This window comes from Falco punctatus (genome assembly GCF_963210335.1).
Source record: "Falco punctatus genome assembly, chromosome: 8".
NCBI lineage: Eukaryota > Metazoa > Chordata > Aves > Falconiformes > Falconidae > Falco > Falco punctatus.
In genome coordinates this window covers 51,134,049-51,147,783 of record NC_137588.1, presented here as the reverse complement: position 1 = coordinate 51,147,783, position 13,735 = coordinate 51,134,049, and positions in this window count along the sequence as shown.

The following is a 13,735-nucleotide window of genomic DNA, read 5'->3' as shown; positions in this document are numbered from 1 at the left end:
ACTCATCTAGTTTTAGCTTCTGCAAAAGCAATCAAGCTATTTTTTGGTCTCAATTTACACAGTCTTCTTTACTTTCCAACCAAAGTATGGTAATCTACCTCACATTTATTGTGAGTTAACAGTTTCAGATTACTTTGCATTTGCAATTAGCTATAATTAATCAGTTGTTGCTTCAGAATAACGTATTGTACTGTAAATCCACACTGATAGCTACCCACATCAGGTAACTATGCCTCCATGGCAGCTACCTAAGGAGCTTTCCTTCAGCTTTACCTCTTAAACACGTGTAAAGCATCAGGCCAGCTATTATACTTCTGAATACAGCCTCAGATACACACTGATCACTACATGCCCTGTCTCTGGTTAAATAACTTGACTTAAGCAGCCATTAATATAATAAAATCTTGTAGAATAAATCCACAGAGTTTGGAGCTCTCTTTCCTTGAAAAGCATTCATAAACCCTTTGTCACTCATCACATTTACAAAATCATATTATGACTTACTTTATTATTTTGCTTAACTCTAAGACTTATGAATATAAAAACAAAGAAAAGGAGCTTGAAAAATACCTAATATGAAAAACAACACAAAAACTATTTACTTTCATCCACTTCTGTCTCAGATTGAAAACTCCTCAGAAAACATTTACCACTGTAGACTACTCATAATTTTCATTATAATCACAATTCAAACAAACTATTCTTTTATCTAAAATGTTATTTAGGGTTTTATAATATGTTAAAACTTCACAAAAATTAACTATTGCAATTCCTCACTTAGTTTTTAGGGATGCTCTCACAGCAGATTATTTGTAGCAGCTGTATCATGCACAGGTTTCCAAGGTCTGTGGATGATACCAAAATTTAAGAAAGATAAAATAATGAATGACAACACAAGCAGCTTTAAAAGAACTTTAATCATTTAAGCAATTGCTCCAACAGATGGCAAAAGCACTTCAGCGCACACAATTGCAAAATAATTTGCCTGGAAGCAAGCAAGCCAAGGAAAGTGTACTAAATGGGACAATTATTCAGCACAGTGATTAGAAAAAGGATTTGGGGGCTTAGCATGGAAAAAGAAATCATTGAAGCTATTGGCACAAAGGACAGTAGTGAGACAAAAGTATTCATTAGTAGTATCAGATACCAGACAGGTTATTCTACTAGTTAGCAAAACACAAGGTGCTATACAGCTGGCACCTACCATTCCCCAGTCCACAAGAAGGAAAACAGATGTTTGTGTAATTGGAGTTACTCTTTCTTCCTTCTTTCTTTCCTGAAAGAAACAGTCCTTTTCACTCCCACCCTAGCTCTCACCAGCACATGATTTTTTGTGAGCATGAAAACCAACAACTGATACATGTGTTAAACCTTTTTCTTTTAGGTTATTTTGCAACCGCACGAATGCCAAGGATACCAACAAGGTAGATGCTGTTACAGGGTCAAAAAAAGAGGCACCAGGCATGGAATGAAGGATTATTATCACTCAACAGCATTTCATCTTATGATGGCTCACCTTGTACACCAGATCATGGCACATTATCCACCCTCAAGACTTTAAAGTCAACCCATAAACCATGACACTTTCTAGCCCATGTATCACATTTTACTAAAGCGACAGCCTGAGAGTCAGTAGGAGCCTTCATGTAAACAAAGTTTATTCATCCCAGGCAAGACCATACCAATAATGGCCCAGCGCATTTCCTTACAACGCTGTCTTAGAGGCTCTGGACCCGATGCCTCATCTCATCTATGTTGATTTTAATTGAATTCAATGCCATTAATTCTTATTTAGACTTGCAGGGCAAATGATCCTCTTGTATCACATTTGTTTCACACTTGTACTTAATAGACAACTATTTCTATTTTATAGCATGAACTTGTATCTCCTGAAATCAATGCCACAATTCCCATGTTACTTATCACACTACACTCAGAGGAGTGTAAATCATACCAACTCTTTTTAAAAACAAAGTTCCTTCTACATAGGGGGTCAAAGTAAGTTGCAAAATCCAGTGAGCAGGCACCAGAATTACTGCTTGACACTTCAGACAAAGCAGACCTTAAAACCAACAAGAATTGAAATACTAGTGATCCTCTGAACAGCATAATCCAACCATAGCAGAAGAGAGTTTGAAAGAGGCAATCCAGACTGTAGTTTTCTGTCTGTTCAGTAAAGACTGAATTTCAGGTAAATATGAAAATTTAAAATATTTTTAATTTAATGTTTAATGCCTTAACAAAAAAAACTACTACTTGTATACACAAGAAATACTACTCGTCTGTGTTAATTCACTGATTTATCTTAAGTGGAATGTTAAATTTATTTTTCAGTAAAAAAGCTTCTAGGTACATGAACATTACACAATTTTTATCAGAAAGAATTTCTTTTTGATCACATTTACCCTCATCAACATTTGCACTGCTTTTCTTCAAAGTGAATTTCATTTGCACAGCACTTCTTAATAGTGGACTTCTATTATGGGTAATATTTCCCATTATATATCCCAGCACTTTTCTCTCCTAAATGGGATTTAAAACCACAATACAAAATGACTGTAGATACAGAGGCACAGCATTATAAAATGACAATTTGAATTACTGCTAATCTGAAACACTTCTCAGCCCTACCATCAACTAGTTAGCCTAACAGGCACAGCAGCTCAGTAACACTTCCAAGAAAAACAAGGCAGTAAGCCAGCACTCATCTTTTCTGGCAGAGAAGAAAAGCTCATGTAAGTCTGCCTGGTGGATAATGGCTGGGAAAGCCGAAGAAAAGGTGTTACAATAGTACATGACATTTCCATATTTACTTGGAAATGTTGATCATACGGCTTCACCATGATGATAATTACCTGCTCACACAGACAGTACACATCTTTTTATTTTTCCTTACAGACAAGAGGTGCTTTAGATTTTATGTGCTGAAGACCATAAAACTATTACTTATGTTTTAACCTGGTTTACAAAACTAGGTTCCAACAATCCAAAACATTTCACTATGTAATCTTGACATAGAATGTCTACCTGGCTTCAGTGAGGTGTTACCTATGTAACCGCACATCGTCCTAAATCTGAAAAATGTATCACCTGTCTAATAATAACTAATTAAATAATAATTTAAAATTAAACACATAAATGTGTTTTCTAAGTCAGAGAATACCTTGTAAATAATTTTTTCTAATGTCAGATTATTCTTATTATAATTTTATTTCTGGCTCAACTTATTATTTAATTAGCTTCCCAGGTTTCAAAAACATCTGACTTTTCTGAACATAGCAGAGGAAGCAAACTTCTCACAGATCAATACATATTCAAATGCCACCATGCTATTTCATAACAATACCTTCAAAACTTACTAACGATTCTTCAAACTGTAATAGTAAATATCCTTCCCAGCCTCCCAGAACACGATATAGTTCACTCAGAGTACCTACTAGTCACATCGATATTTGTGAACAAGAAGTAGACACCAGTATGAACTCAGAAATATTCAATAAAATCAAAAAACCTTCAAGACAACAGTAGAACACACACACAAACTCACAAAAATCAAACACAAAATTCTCCCTCTGGAAAAAAAAAAAAAAAAAAACACCACCACCAAAACCAAACCTTAACAAACAACAAAAAAACACAATAGCAACTCTGACCAGATCCATAAGGAAGATCTGTAAGTCTACTTCAGAAGATAAACCTGAGAAATAAATCACATAGCTCTGCTATATATTAAAATCATGGTCATAATAGTTTGCTTACGGTGTATTACAAATTTTCCCCAAAATCATGTCCAGAAAATTATCACCTACAGAACAATGAGAGGTTATCAGTCTATCTCACAGTCATTTCAATCCATGCAAATGACCTATCTATCACATCTCCTACTTGCATCCTCTCTTAATCTGTATGAATGACCCTTTTTTCCACTCATATCACATACCTAACTAAAACAAATCCAAAGCAATTGTTCTCAAGCTCATTTGTGGATTCCATTATGAAGAGCTTTGCTTCTGAAAGCTTACCTGGTTTTCTTTCTGAAAAGTCGGTCTTTTTTCTATAAGCTTTGACAATTTTATGTTCTTGATCAAATAAGCTATAAATCAGTTTGAAAAAGAAAAGTAAGTGAAGATTATATGTACTGTTTGTTAGATTTCCCCTTTAGCATGTTCTTACATTCATTTTCCATACTGAAAATATTTAATGGTATTTTAAAGGCAGTCCTACTTAATCTCAAATGCTAACCAGATTTATTTCAGTTATAATATTGATGTTAAAAGCTATGCTATTATGTTGATCTTCCTGGACACAAAATTTCATTTATGTGAACTTTCCAAATCAATCAAGTAAGACGACTCACATTTTTAAAAACTCACATGAGAAAGGTATGTATCTATCGTGAAAGAGATGCAAACTAGATCATATAATTAAAAGCTGAAAGAAATGCAACAGGAGAAACCCTGTTTTGAGGTCTACGGGAAGCTTCATAAATTACAGAAAAAAATTGCAATAGGTGTTTAGCTTCCTGACTTTACAGGAGCTACAGAGAAATGTATATTAGCCAAGTGATTTGCCCTTGCCAACGTTCATAGAGAGTATCCTTGGTACGAACCATGATAATCCTTTATCTATTTCACAGCTAATTCCAAATTTTGTTCAATGAAATGAACAAACATCCATTTTGTTGAAAAAACTGCGTTCCTCAAGTTCTTTGAGAAATATTGTTTCTCCACTGTTTTGTCCAATAAGCAAATACGAGGAAATTTAAGCAGTCCACAGAATGAATTATCTATCTATAAAGAAATCCCATTTTATAAGTTCATTCCATATTATAATAAAGATCAAATTTGTTACCCTTTTGCAAGGTGACATGCAAAGCCTACATTTCTGGATGCTTCTCCAAAGCACTAAAATTATTGGCTTCTTGCAGAAACTTTACAGTATTTACGCATATACTAGGTCCCAGAAGAGTATGCTTGCTTGATGCATTACTGTGCTGCAATTTCCATTCAAACATTTAGAACGCAAAATAACAAAGAGAAGCTAACGGCACCTTTTGGGCCTCCAGGTTTGATTCCAACTGTGGCACCCCCCAGGGAGCTCTTAAAAAGTGACAGGAAAAGCTTAGAGCAGCCTGCAGAAGAAGTCAGTATGCCCGGCTTAAGGAATAAAAGTCTTCAGGAAATATACCTGGTTGCTTAAGTCATTCCTTGAAATACTCAAACTTTAGCAAGTTGATTATTTTGTCTACACTGCTACGAGATACCTTGAAGTAAAACATAAATGTTATTGACATGCAGTATTTGTTAAAAGCAGTTCTCTTCAAAACAGATGTAAATTGTCAGTGACTCTTCTGAAGGAGATTGTGCACAACTGCAGTTTCAGCCATCTACGCAAGTACAGCAGTCTAAGTACCTGCTCCATATGCAGGCAGAGCCATAGGCTGGTACCCCGCCTCCTCCTCCTCCCAGCGCCTCACACAGAGCATTTCACCCTCAATTTGAAATGTAGCATTTACCCCGGAGTAGATGGTGTAACAGCTGCCATCCATCCTCACCACAAAACATCCAACATTTAGTAACAAAGGACATAGAGGGCAACCTTTGTGACACCTAGGCGTTGCATGAGAGTCACGCCGCCACCCCTCCGGCACAGAACAGCCCCTGCCATCTACACCAGGACTGGTCACTGGGCTCCACCAGTTGCTAGTTTGTCTTAAGAAGATACACTGTTTCTCTCCAAAGAGCACAAAGCATGATGATGAACAAACTGAGGAATACTCTGACCCGGGCTAGAGCTGGATCTCAAAGACCACGTGTTAGCAGGGACCGAGTCCCTTCTTGGCGGCAGTGGGATTGCAGTCTCAAGCAGGCAGAACAGCGCATCTTCCACAAAACAAACCAGCAACAAGAAAGCAACTGAGTAGCGGGGTTTCAGAACTAACTCTTTATGCACAGTCCTGCACACTGAAGTCATTTAACAGAAGGCAAAACACTGTATGCAAAATGGCAAAGGGTTTTCCACTACTGAGGAATAAGTGAAAGTAGAAAGCCTGTCGGAAGCAAGACCTTTGTTAATAATTATTCTCAAGATTTGTTGGGAGAGTTGATTGGGAATGGTTCTCCACTCCTTTTCAATTATTGATGGATAATCAGTGATGGGGAGGGTGGGGAGGTGCTTGCTTGGTTGGGCTTTGTTTGAACTTGATTAATCTTTAAAGTACCCATACTCAGGAAGTCTTCAGAGTGCTCTGTAGTTTTTCCATACAAGCCTTCATCTTTGAGTTTCCATCCTTTCACAAACGGTAATTCTGTATAATGAAACTGGGCTTTTTCAATTAAAACTTTAATAGAAAAGTTAATAGAAAGACAAGTCATTTTAATTACAGAACTGAAGTTTCAAGAGACTTTTTCTATAACAAAATTATGGTAACTAATACTTATTGATAATTAGTATTAATTATAAGATAAATCAGCCAACACATTTTTAAACTATACTGCAATTTAAGCACGCAGTATCATTAGAATTAGGAGTGAAGACTTGCAAAATTAAATTGAATGTTAGAATCTAACGTATTTTTATTAAACTGTAGCCCATAAATTTAGTATACATTTGTCATTCTTTCTGTAAAGTAGTATTTAAAGTATTAGCTACAGTTCCCTTGTTTCAAGCGTGAGCTTGAGCACAAAGAAGTTCTCTGTCCCTCTTCCCTTCAGCCAAATCTCACTCACACGCTTGCCAGTATGTTTTGCCACTTCTGTGCCTATTTGGATACTTTGCCATAGTGTTTGTAACTAGATGCGCATCATGTGTCTAGTTTACTCTAACTTGACCATAGCCTTAAAACTAAAGTATGAGAAACCAGGGTTTTTTTACTTTCATGGATGTCCAGATTCAAGTATTCGCAGTATGCTGCAGTCTGACTATGCAGCTGTTGAGTTAAAATCTGGTGTGGTTCCATGCATAGCCATGCCCCAAAATTCAACAAGTTTTTTAAACTGTCACTGTCTTTGAACATCTATTGCACACCTACAGCATCTGCAGCTCTGATATCTATTCATAAATTACTTGCCAATGAATGACGATATGAATATAGCTACAGTTTTGTGGTAGGTTTGAGTGTTGGGGAAAAAAAAAAAAAAAAAAGACACCATTACACTCATTTAACTGGGAGCAGAGTCAAACATACAGTCTGTTCCTACTGAGAGGCTGTAAAGTGCAGCAGAGATTGGGTCAGCACTCTGGGCAACGACAGAACCTTGCAGCTCAGTCTCACTACCAGACAAATTTAACACAAATCAGCTTTTCAATGGATTCACCTCTCAGAAACGAAAAGCTCCTTCTTTTCTCTCTATCCCCTCAGGCCATTCTTAGTTCTTCTTGTCTCCGGAATTTATGAATATCCTAAAGGCCCAAGGCCTGAACTATATAGAGGCTGTTTTTTCCAAAGCCTCTTATTACATTTTTATGAACAACAGAAATTTATCATTTATTTTTGCAGAGTTAGGTCAATGGAGCATCTAAAAAGACACCTTCCAAGGCCATTATACAATCTGATGGTAGCTCATTCTATGTCACCCAAAATCAACAGCAGAAAAAATGTTTATAAATAAAGTGTAGAGGGGTTTATTGCTCAGTGCTGTGATTTTTAATTCATACAGTTCTCAGCAACTCTGCTGTACAATTCAGTGATCAGGAGAATGCTTTCATGCATTCCACCTCCAAGATGCACGTGTGTGTTGCTCAGAGCTTAATGAGAAGCTTCTGGATTTTGATGTTATACTGAGGCCTTGTTCACCATCTGGCAGTTATTGCTCAGTAATTAAAAGGCAGGAACCGATCTGTCTCTACACCACATTTTATGTGAAGAAACTTGCTGTTGTGGTTCCTCTGCATTTTGCTTCATACCATTGGTTCACTTTTGAGGTCTAAAACTTTAAAACTCCCCATGAGAGGGTTTGTCTTTGGCTTTTTTGCTTTTTAATTTTTCCTATATGTGTTGTTTTTTTTTTTCTCCCAGGAAAGGAATTCTATAATTTCCAATTTTCCCTTCAAATGTACTGGGGGATGACAGAGGAAGACAACTACAGGGACTAATCCCTATCAGAAGGGCTCGCTGTGTCAGAGCACTTTCAAGCGTGATGGAAAGTTATCTTCACAACTTTGTCTCCTCTGTTTCATGGTAAATTCTCCTGAACTACATGATAGTTGGCAGTTCTTTGTAGGAAATGTTACAGAAAAAGTGACTGACCTTCACTTACAACATTTCATTACATTATTATATTTAGCATTTATAATTTACCTTACAGAGAAATAAAAGCCAGATGTGGGACACAATGCTACACAGTGTTGATATCCCACAAGGATAATAAACCCTTCAAACCCTGGAAGCTCCTGATTCCAACTGATTTTTGTGTGTTGTCAGCACTTGTGACCTTGCAAAAAAATAAAGTCATTGACACTTGTCAAACCTCAGCTTAACTGACCTATTTGAATTTCAAAGAAAGCCTTAAAAAAAATTAACAGTATTCCTTTCCCCTTCCTCTATGCTTCCCCTTTTGAAAAACCTTCAGTTAAAGCATCAGTGCTGGTACCACTGCTGCTTTCACTTTGACACCAAAAGTGATCTGTGCACCTTTTTTCTGGCAGCACAGCACACAGCCGAAGGTCAAACCCCGACTGAAAGCTCTCCAACAGATTTAAAATCACTCTTAATTTAATTACAATTAATATTGAATATATATACAAATAATTAAATTATTCCTGTAACACTCCACTAACATAGCAGATATGGTTCAATATATAGATCAATACATAGAAAAAAGTTTAAATGTAATTTAAAAAGTTCTTAACAATTATATCATCAAAACCAATTACAAATATAGGTAAAGAACTGGTTTTCACCAACTTGCTGTGCTAAAAAACTTCTGATCCCTCTGATTTATATTGTCAATCAAAGCAACACAGGTGATTTATTTAAAATCTTTATGAAAATGAGTGGGTTTTGCCTGGATTGTTCAGATACTTATCATTAAAATAAATAAATAAAAACCAAACCCAAAATTACACACTCCTCACCACCTCTGAGGGTAGAAAATACTTGAAAGATTTGTAAGTGAAACACACTGCCCAGCTCAAGAATATTCCCCTCCACAGATGGCATCAACTTCTCTTGCCAATTTGGGCTGGAAATTATTTACTCATTAAAATGTTAATTATATTCCTTAAATAAGAAAATAACATCCTTCCCAGATGTAAGAAAAATGGTCAGCTGTGAAATACCCCACTCAATCTTTTTAGTGAAAAGCTCTGCTTTAAGGTAAAAGAGCACAAAATATTTCAATAAAGGTATCATTTTTATGGCATAATAGTAGAAACATGTTACACAGAAACATGGGACTGATCTAATTCCCTGTTACATTTACTGTATTAAGTTCTGAACTTGCAAACTAACTTGGGTGTAGCTTCGACCACATCTTTATTTTGAACTCTAAGTTCTCTGAGGTCAAACCAAATTAAGAACTGATGTATTTTTTTTCCATTTTAGATATGAGGGCACTATTTCACTGATATTATATACTATGGATTCCAAAAAAATATAAAAATAAGCCCAGCACACACACACAAAAAATAATAATCCAGTTTTGCAGAGTACTCCATGCTAACTCTGCTCCTCCAAAATTCAGCAATGTATCTCCAACAGATTTGATAGCAGCTAAACCAAGAGCAAGATGACAAAATAGCTTTCAGTACAATTAAAAATAATTATAGCACATAATTCTATATCACATTCTTGAAAAAGAAACCAGTTGTAAGATCTGACAAATCTAAAAAATAATTAATCAAATTAATGGAAAATGGGTTGTATAGAGATACAGAAAGGCTGAGGCTATGTATTACTGCAGTTTTGCCTATACACTGTATAAAGACCTAATCCAAACCACATCAGATCTGGAGAATAGAAGAAAAAAGCTGAACCAGACCAAGTTTTTCTCCCTTTCAGTCAAATGTAAATATATTTCTGAGGGATGCCCAAATGGACATATCATTGCCAGAGGATCTGAGTCTTTGTTGGGTGCTTGCAGAATGAATCAGACTTATCTTTGTACCACCTGGTCGGTATTAGACTTTATTTCATGGCAACACAAGTGAAGTATGCTGCTGTGCTATTAAAAACCTCCAAAAAAATCCTAAAAAAATCATAATGAAGTTTGGTATTTTATTGCAATTGATCAGTAAATGAACAAGAGTTGCTCAGCCAGTTCTTTTGGCTTCAATTTCTGAAGAAATTCTATATCCTGGACAATTAGGGCAACTTAAAAGTTTTCAGAGCAGGAGTTAAATTTCAGTTAGGTGGTCTTTTAAAAAAGACAAATATTTTTATTCAGTGTTGATATTTATGTAGTTTACAAATATGTAATCTTACAGTCTTTAATCACTTTAAATAAAAACTTGTTTTCAAAATATATCATTGTTTCTCTCCCAAAACGTCAAAACTTAGTATTTCCAAGTTGCCAAATTTGATTTTGAATTAGCGTTTCAGTTAATATTTGCAATATACATTACCAATCAATAAATTCAGAACTTCTGAAGGGGAAGAACATGAAATCTTCCTTCCTCCTCAAAATATAGACCTTCTAATTTTTATTAGAAGTAAGTCATCCTGACCTGAATGGAAAAAAAAAAATGCATGCAAACTACCAGTCTTCCCTATGGAACTTCCTTGCCCTTAGATCTGCCACAATCATCTTCGGAGATTAAATTTTATCGGATGTTCTGGTGCCTTATAGGCCTAGAATATGCCTGGCACGTCTGTGTATAAAAGCCTCAGGGCTTTGTTTTAAGAGATGAAACAGACTCATCTGTATGGCATTGTACCTGGCTGTAAGTGCAAGTTTAAATAATACTTTCACAAAACAAACTCAGAAGCTTAGTTAACTAACAATTATAAAACACTCACTGGTATGTTTGTTGATAGTTTTATTGTAAGAGGTTTAAATACTGCCAGTATTCAGAAATGAGTAGAGCATTTTCATATCATTAAGTGGAAGAACACAGATAATCCATCACACCACACAGCAAACGTTCCTTTCAGACAAAATGTTCAAAATGTTTAATAAAGAGAATAAATCACAAAGGCTTGAATTATTTGTTTTGTTTGTGACCTTTCAAGCATCACTTGTTCATTAACATGCTATGCTCCAAACTGAGACTAAGCAAATAGCAACTGCTCAAAAAATATTTTAAAACGTTAAATGTATTATTAAGCATTGCAGTGCCAGGGAATTGACAAAACTAAGTGGGTTTATTTGGAGGGTAGCTTATAGCAATAAAAAGTGCTATAAAAATCAGGTTTTGGGAGAAGTTGTTGGATGCATGACTAGTTCAGCAAGCTCATTTAAAAAAATTACTATATACTCACATTCTCAACAATTCTGTGCTTTATACTGGGCCTTAATGCCACAGTGTTTGCTTTCATGTTTCCATCTGAAACCACCATTCTGTTGCTTTTGTAGCTTACATGTTTTTCAGGCTATCACCACTTAGCCATGGCAGTTACGATTCCACAGAAAGTTGCTAGAAACATGGAAAGAACTTTGGAAACTCCCTGTATACAGTGTCACTCATTGCAGCCTTCCTTGTGTAGGTTCGCCATTGAAACCTTAGTGCCTCTGCTTAACTTAATCAGTCCTGAAACCAACAAAGGGTTCGATTCAGCTCTTATAAAAGAACTACTGACTACAACATCACTACTAATTTAAACTAAGACAGAACACAGAACAAGATCAGGCTACGGGTGAGGACACTGTTATAACGCAGCTCTTGCCCATCAAATAGCTATTATTCTTTTGTCTTTCATTTCCTCTTGCTAGTAGGAAGTCCCTGGAAGGAAGCCCCCCTGCACTTCGCTGTGTAGTACAGACCGGTATTTATGTAGCCTGGTCCCCTTTATTCTAAGCAGGTGATTGATTTTCTTCTACACATACTGTTACTTGACAGCCATGCTCATGTCAAGATTCTTTAATATGTTTATGGATTAGTCATTACTTACACACCCTGCTATAAGAACAAAAAGATAATTGCCAGCACAAAAGAGGTCTGCAGTGAACAAGCCACAAAGCACACTTCCTAAGAATTTTAAATTACCATGTAACAGTTGAGGCTCAAACAAATTTAAGAGTTTTATTTATAAAATTTGATTACACAAGTACCATGGGTTGTATATGCTATTCCCCAGTCTTGAATCCGCTGAAAAATATTCCTTATACTCAAATACAAGCTTCAAATCATACAGCCATAAAAACAGGCAACATTTGTAATGATAGATAAAACCAAATTGCCTTTAAACATCACACAGCATTTTCCACAGAAATGGAACTGTTAGCTTCAACGTCCTGGCCAAAATCCAGTTAAGGTAATTGCGTTCTCCTACCTGAACTTCCTTACAGTTACTCATTTTCACCACCTGTCCTAAAGCACCATGCGAACAGTGAAATAAATTCTGATCCTAGACAGCCGATGCAAGGTTTTCTTAACCATATATATATATATTTTTATATATATTTGGCTGTTTTGCTGATCTCAACGCAGTCATCTACTTTTTTTTTTTTTAACTCAAGTTCCACAGGCTTCCTGAAAATCTCTGCCTGTTACCTTGCAGCCAAGACAAAGGAAAAGGACTTCATGTCAGATCCATCAGCCTGATTGCCTTAGAGGTAGGATATTGTCAATATCAATGTCAGGCCTCCAGTGCCAGCAGATGTGATACAGTGTCCAGCATTCTGCTTTGGAGAAAGGAGCCTGCAGTTCAGAGATCCTCATTTTTTTGCAACAATTGGAGGACTTCAGATCTAAGAAATAACTTGAGTAAAGCTGAACTGTCATTGTATGCACAAGACTGTCTCCTCTGCTACCCAGCTAAAAAGTTCAGGAAACGTTCACCATTCAAAATGACTCACTGTTTACAAAGCATGCTTGGGGCTTGCAGGGCTGGCAGGGCAGTAATCTGCTACACTTCCTAGTCAACAAGACATTTGGAAAAAGTTGAGTTTTCTCCACCCCATCCCACCTACTCCCTGTGTACATGTGCAATTGTGCATGCCAACACACACTCTGATTCAGCCCCGCTGATCAGATATCCTAGTTTTTGACCAATTCTAGTTAGTAATCAGCACAATCAGGAGTTGGCCTCATTAAGTTGCTGCATTTCATCCTAGAGTCGTCTGCTGATTAACTATGTCAAACAAGGTGAGGTTTCTAAGGAAACATCGTAATTTCTATTAAATCAGTTGATGCAATTAAAAAAAATGCTTCTGAGGATACAAACCCCTCAAATTAATTCATTCTGAAGTACAAATTTTAATGTTTTTGCATCCTATCTTAACCTGGAACCTCTAAGGAAAAGAAAGTGGGGTAGGACCTGGGTCCATTTCGTTATTTTGTTGAGGGTCTCATCCAAATTGTTTATTCAAAAATATTGTTATATCCCTAGAAGGTATCCTTTTTTTCTACAGGTATTCTAGGGTTTTGAGATGTTGCTACCTCTCCTGAACAAAGGTAGTAGCACCCGTGAGCCTCACTGTATATTACAGCCTGCATCTAGGAAATAAAAATTGGTGTAGAATTACTCCTGCCATACTTAGCTGGAGAGGCAGCTATTAAATTTGTAGAGAAAATCCAAACTAGAGTTCAGATTTCCAATCTGATGGTGGACAATTGATCAATGTGTTTTCGGTTC